A 6,000-nucleotide genomic window follows, 5' to 3' on the forward strand; every position below is an offset into this window, starting at 1 on the left:
CTGTTCTCTGCAAATAAAAGGAACTCAATTATCAATAAATGTTTGTTAAGTGAATAGTTTCAGAGATCAGTTCAAATTAAATTTTTTCTAGTTTGAATAGTAAACCAAAAGTTCACTGAAGCCTACTATAACTAGGCTTTACAAACACGTACAGTTATTCTAAGAAGAGGACCAGTGGAGTTAATTGATCAAGGGAAAAAATATATGCCTTTCAAAGTCCTATGATGAATCAAGTGAGACAGAAAAGGAGAAATATCATATGACATTCCTTATATGCAGAATCTAAAAAGAAATGATACAAATAAACTTATTTACAAAACAGAAACAGACTTAAGAGAATGAACTTATGGTTGCCAGCAGAGACAAAATGGGGAAAGAGATGGGGAGTTTGGGATCGACATGTACACACTGCTGTTATTTTATTATTTTTTTTTTACTGCTGTTATTTTAAAATAGTAACCAGCAAGGTCCTACTGTATGCCACATCAATGTTATGTGGCAGCCTGGATGGCAGAGAGGTTTAGGGGAGAATGGATACATGTATATACATGGCTCAGTCTCTTTGCTGCTCACCTGAAACTATCAGAACAGTGTTAATCAGCTATACTCCAATATAAAAGTTTTTGTTTTTTTTTTTTTAAAGTCCTGCATGCTGCCTAAAAGTCATTCCCAGATGCACTGTTTTAACAGGCTGCCTCTAGTATCTTGGGGCATAAGTACTGCAAGAAAATGTGTGCTGTCAGCCATTCGAGTCTCAGCATAGTGATAGAACACTCAGCCGATGGATCACTCCTTATCTTCATCCTCCAGCACACAGAACACAGTACCTCTGATGAGTAAACGTATGCCCATCCTACTTGCACCTGTTTTATTTAACAAAGAACCAAGGGTAACTTCAGGGTGCACTTAAGTATTCCTTACTGGTCTCTTTTACTGATCTAAACTTCTCCCTAACAATTCTTTTTGAAAAAAGGATTTACTTGGTCAAAATAATGACTAAATATATAAATATCAACATTCTCCCAGTCAAAATTCCATTACAAAGTTATCAAATGGAGGATGGTGGGTCACAGAACTTTCAATGATCTGTTACCGTTTTATGGAGACATCCAAATCCTTTAGACAGTCCACAATTGTGCTTCTGTGCCTCTGTACTGCATTATGATCTGTCTGCACAGTTTTCAATAAAGATGTCAAAGCTACATATCTGGATGAAACAAAGTTGCAGAAGAACAGAATTAAAATGGGAAATTCAGGATAGTTCTCTGTTTAATGACAAAGATGATGTTCAATGACTACTGAAAACTACATGGTTAAATAAAAGACACAACAGACTTAGTAAAATGGATACGCTGTAAAGCCATAAACAACACTATAATCAACAGCTGTGGCGTCCAGAAGCCTGGGATTTAGATTTGCATTCATGGTCAACTCCATTTAAACTTCTAAGTGACTGACTCAATTCTTCCAAACTCCTTCAAACAGTACAACAAAATAAGCATACACTATGCCTTTTCAGTCTGCCTGAGTCCCAAAATGCAAGAGGAAATTATTTCAATTTTACCATTTGTATTTTCTCTGCTTTTGATACCAGTACCAAAACTGCCCCTACAAAACTTTGAATTTACCATGGAAGTATAAAAAATTCTTCAGGAAGGAGAAGATGATTCAGGGTACCATAATGATTATTTTCACATTTTTTTTCAATCATAACATGATAAGAAAGAATTAAAAAAAATAACACTGATAAATTCATTCATTTTTTAAAAGTAGCTGGAGTTTACAAACATCTTCTAGGTTTGCAACTGAAATGCTCTACTCTTCTTAACTGAGAGCAGGGGTCAGCAAACTAAGCCTAGAACAGCCCTCTGCTGTCTGGTTTGGTAAACCAGTTTTTATTGCAATACAGCCATATTCATCATTTAAACAGTCTGTGGCTGCTTTCACACCAAGAGGCAGAGCTGAGTAGTTGCCAAAGAGACCCTAAGGCCCATGTAGTCTATAACACAGACCATCTGTTCCCGGACAGAAAAAGTTTGCTGATGCCTAACAGTAAAGCATAAATAGGACTAAAAGTTAACTCATTAGGCAAATCTTCAAATTCTTATCAAAACAGTTTTAAGATTAGACTAAAAATAAAAATCCTGAGTTGAAGTTCTAGATATGTCACTCTACATGTGTGATCTTGAGCAAAATCACTCAGGAATACACTGAGTTTATAATAGCCAGATACAAGATATTTTTCAGCTTACTTACCTGATATTCTTGTCATTGTTCAATAAGAAACGACCCAGGATATTTATGGCTAAGACCTACAGAAAAATAGCATAGGTTAATAATTTAAGAAAATCAAACATCTGTATTGTTTAAGGACCACTTTCTGGACTCTGATGAGTGCAAACTATTTAAAGGTGGTAGTTTAGTCAGCACTTCTACAGATTGCTAGCCAAAAAAAACCTCCGAAGGCAAATTCTTAAAACCATATTCTATCTCAACAGTAAAAGCTGCAAGATTGTTTTCAAGTTTTTATATTGCTAGCAGGAAAATATTATTGGTACAGCTTCACTGGAGGGAGTTTTGGCAATAACCATAAATAATAAAAATAAGGAATTCACTGGAGAGTTAGGTTAGGACTCCGAGCGCCCCTGCAGGGGGCACGAGTTCAATCCGTGCCTCATGACACAGTCAAAACAATTAATAAACAATTAAAAACCACAAAATGAAAAGTTATCGGAGGGAGGAGCCAAGACGGCAGAGGAATAGGACGGGAGACCACTTTCTCCCCTACAAATTCATCGAAAGAACAATTGAACACAGAGCAAACTTCACAAAACAACTTCTGATCACTAGCTGAGGTCATCAGGCGCCCAGAAAAGCAGCCCATTGTCTTCGAAAGGAGGTAGGACAAAATATAAAAGATAAAAAGAGAGACGAAAGAGCTAAGGACGGAGATCCATCCCGGGAAGGGAGTCTTAATAGAGAAAGTTTCCAAACACCAGGAAACCCTTGCACTGGCGGGTCTGGGGAAAGTTTTTGAATCTGGGAAGGCAACCTGACTGGGAGGGGAAGAATAAATAAAACCCACAGATTACCTGCCTAAAAGCAACTCCCAGCAGAAAAGTACCCCAGACGCCCGCATCTGCCACCAGCAAGTGGGGGCGGAACGGAGAGGAGCGGGCAGCATTGCTCAGGGTAAGGACCAGGCCTGAGTGCCCTGAGGATAATCGGAGGGAGCCTTTGTGAGTTACCAACTTAAACTGTGGAATAGCAAGAGAGAGAGAGAAAATTAACCGGCCCAAACACACTGCCGGCCGTTCGCAGAACAAAGGGTCTGAGCAAGTCCAGAGAAGAGCTCTCAGGCTGCGGACCGGCCCAGCTCCGCCGCAGGCAGGAGGCAGCGGGGAGGGGAAAGGGGCAGGCTCGGCCCCAAGGACCGCATCCCCCACCGCACTGCAAACATGCCTCCAGTTTCTAACCAAAGACTTCCTGAGATTCTGGATGGTCGACATCCACTGGGAGGGTCGCGCGGAGACACAGGGCGCACGCACACGACCGGCGCGGGTGGGGACTGGGGCTGGGGACGCGGAGGGGAGAAGGCGCGCCGCACACGGGGAGAGTGCGCCCGTCAACCTCCTGGGTGCCTGAGCCGCTCGGACCGGGAAGGCACAAAACGCAGGCGCAGCCGAGTCCGCGCTTTTGTGGAGTACCTAAAAACTGGAACCGCGCGGAGAACAGGGCACGCTCCATATAGAGCAGCCGGGAGCCTGAGCAGCGTAGACGGGGAAAGCAGCGCAGTCCCTCCCTGCAGCGCGACGGAATAAGCAACCTGAATAAGAGACCACCTCTGCCCGCCTGTGTCAGGGCGGAAATTAAGCACTGAACAGACCCGCAAACAGAAGCCACATAAACAAAGGGAACCGCTTCAGAAGGGACCGGTGCAACAGATTAAAATCCCTGTTAGATAACACCAACTACACCGGAAGGGGCCTGTAGATATCGAGAAGTGTAAGCTGGAACGAGGAGCTATCTGAAACTGAACCGAACCCACACTGACCGCAACAGCTCCAGAGAAATTCCTAGATATATTTTTACCTTTTTTTTTAATTTAAAAAAAAATTTTTTTTCTTTTTTCTCTTTTATTTTCTTTTAACATTCCCTATTACTCCCCCATTACTCCTTAACTTTCATTTTCATAGATTTTTAAGATTTTTTTTAATTAGGAAAAATTTTTTTTTGTTTTTTTTTCTTTTTCTCTTTTTTCTATTTTTCTTTTTCTCTTATTTCCTTTTAAAGTCCTCTATTACTCCTCTACTACTCCTTAATTTTCATTTTCATTACACTATAACCTTGCAAAAAAAAAAAAGAGAAGCCCTATTTTTAAACCAAACTTCATATATATTTCTAAAATTTTTTTGTATTTTGGTTTTTGTTTTTAATATTGTATTTTTAAGAGTCTAACCTCTACTCTAGATTTTTAATGTTTGTTTTTCAGTATATGATATAAATTGTGGACATTTAAGAATCCAATATTCAGTTCCCATTTTTATTCAGGAGTGTGTTGATTATTCTCCCCCAATCTTGACTCTCCGTTTTCTACCTCAGAACACCTCTATTTCCTCCTTTCCCCTTCTCTTCCCAATCCACTTCTGTGAATCTTTGTGGGTCTCTGGGCTACGGAGAACACTCTGGGAACAGACAACTGCGTAGATCTGTCTCTCTCCTCTTGAGTCCCCCTTTTTCTCCTCCTGCTCATCTCTATCTCCCTCCTCCCTCTCCTCTTCTTCATGTAACTCTGTGAACCTGCCTGGGTGTCCCTCACGGGGGAGAATCTTTTCACCATTAACCTAGAAGTTTTATTATCAGTGCTGTATAGTTGGAGAAGTCTTGAGACTACCGGAAGAATAAAACTGAAATCCAGAGGCAGGAGTCTTAAGCCCAAAACCTGAGAACACCAGAAAACTCCTGACTACATGGAACACTAAGAAATAAGAGACCGTCCAAAAGCCTCTATACCTACACTGAAACCAACCACCACCCAAGAGCCAATAAGATTTAGAGCAAGACATACCACGCAAATTCTCCAGCAACACAGGAACATAGCCCTGAACGTCAACATACAGGCTGCCCAAGGTCACACCTAACACATAGACCCATCTCAAAACTCATTACTGGACACTCCATTGCACTCCAGAAAGAAGAAATCTAGTTCCACGCACCAGAACACCAACGCAAGCTTCCCTAACCAGGAAACCTTGACAAGCCAATTGTCCAACCCCACCCACTGGGTGACACCTCCACAATAAAAAGGAACCACAGACCACCAGAATACAGAAAGGCCACTCCAAACACAGCAATCTAAACAAGATGAAAAGGCAGAGAAATATCCAACAGGTAAAGGAACATGAAAAATGCCCACCAAGCCAAACAGAAGAGGAGGAGATAGGGAATCTACCTGAAAAAGAATTTAGAATAATGATAATAAAATGATCCAAAATCTTTGAAAACAAAATGGAGTTACAGATAAATAGGCCTGGAGACAAAGATGAGAAGATGCAAGAAATGTTAATAACGACCTTAGAAGAAATAAAAAAGAGTCCAATTAAAAATGATAATGCAATAAATTAGATCAAAAACATCTGAAGGACACAGAGGCTAGATAATGGAGGACAGAAGATAGGATAAGTGAGGTGAAGATAAAAATGGTGGGAAAATAAATGAAGCAGAGGAGGAAAAAAGAAAAAAGAATCAAAAGAAATGAGGACAACCTCAGGACCTCTGGGACAATGTGAAATGCCCCAACATTTGAATCATAGGAGTCCCAGAAGAAGAAGACAAAAAGAAAGGCCATGAGAAAATACTCGAGGAGATAATAGCTGAAAACTTCCCTAAAATGGGGAAGGAATAGCCACCCAAGTCCAAGAAACCCAGAGAGACCCAAACAGGATAAACCCAAGGCGAAACACCCCAAGACACATATTAATCAAATTAAACAAGATCAAA

General features: G+C 40.7%; 1 protein-coding gene and 1 non-coding gene across 2 annotated transcripts in view; both read right to left on the bottom strand.

Annotated features, from left to right (window-relative positions):
• Positions 1 to 6,000, bottom strand: part of AP1G1 (adaptor related protein complex 1 subunit gamma 1) — a 90,500-nt gene that overhangs the window by 20,372 nt on the left and 64,128 nt on the right. The window lies entirely within an intron of this gene.
• On the bottom strand, positions 731 to 816 carry LOC122421841. Its single transcript, XR_006263649.1, has one exon. It is a non-coding gene; the product is annotated as a small nucleolar RNA SNORD71 (small nucleolar RNA).

This window comes from Cervus canadensis, chromosome 18, assembly GCF_019320065.1.
Source record: "Cervus canadensis isolate Bull #8, Minnesota chromosome 18, ASM1932006v1, whole genome shotgun sequence".
In the NCBI taxonomy this organism is placed as follows: Eukaryota; Metazoa; Chordata; class Mammalia; order Artiodactyla; family Cervidae; genus Cervus; species Cervus canadensis.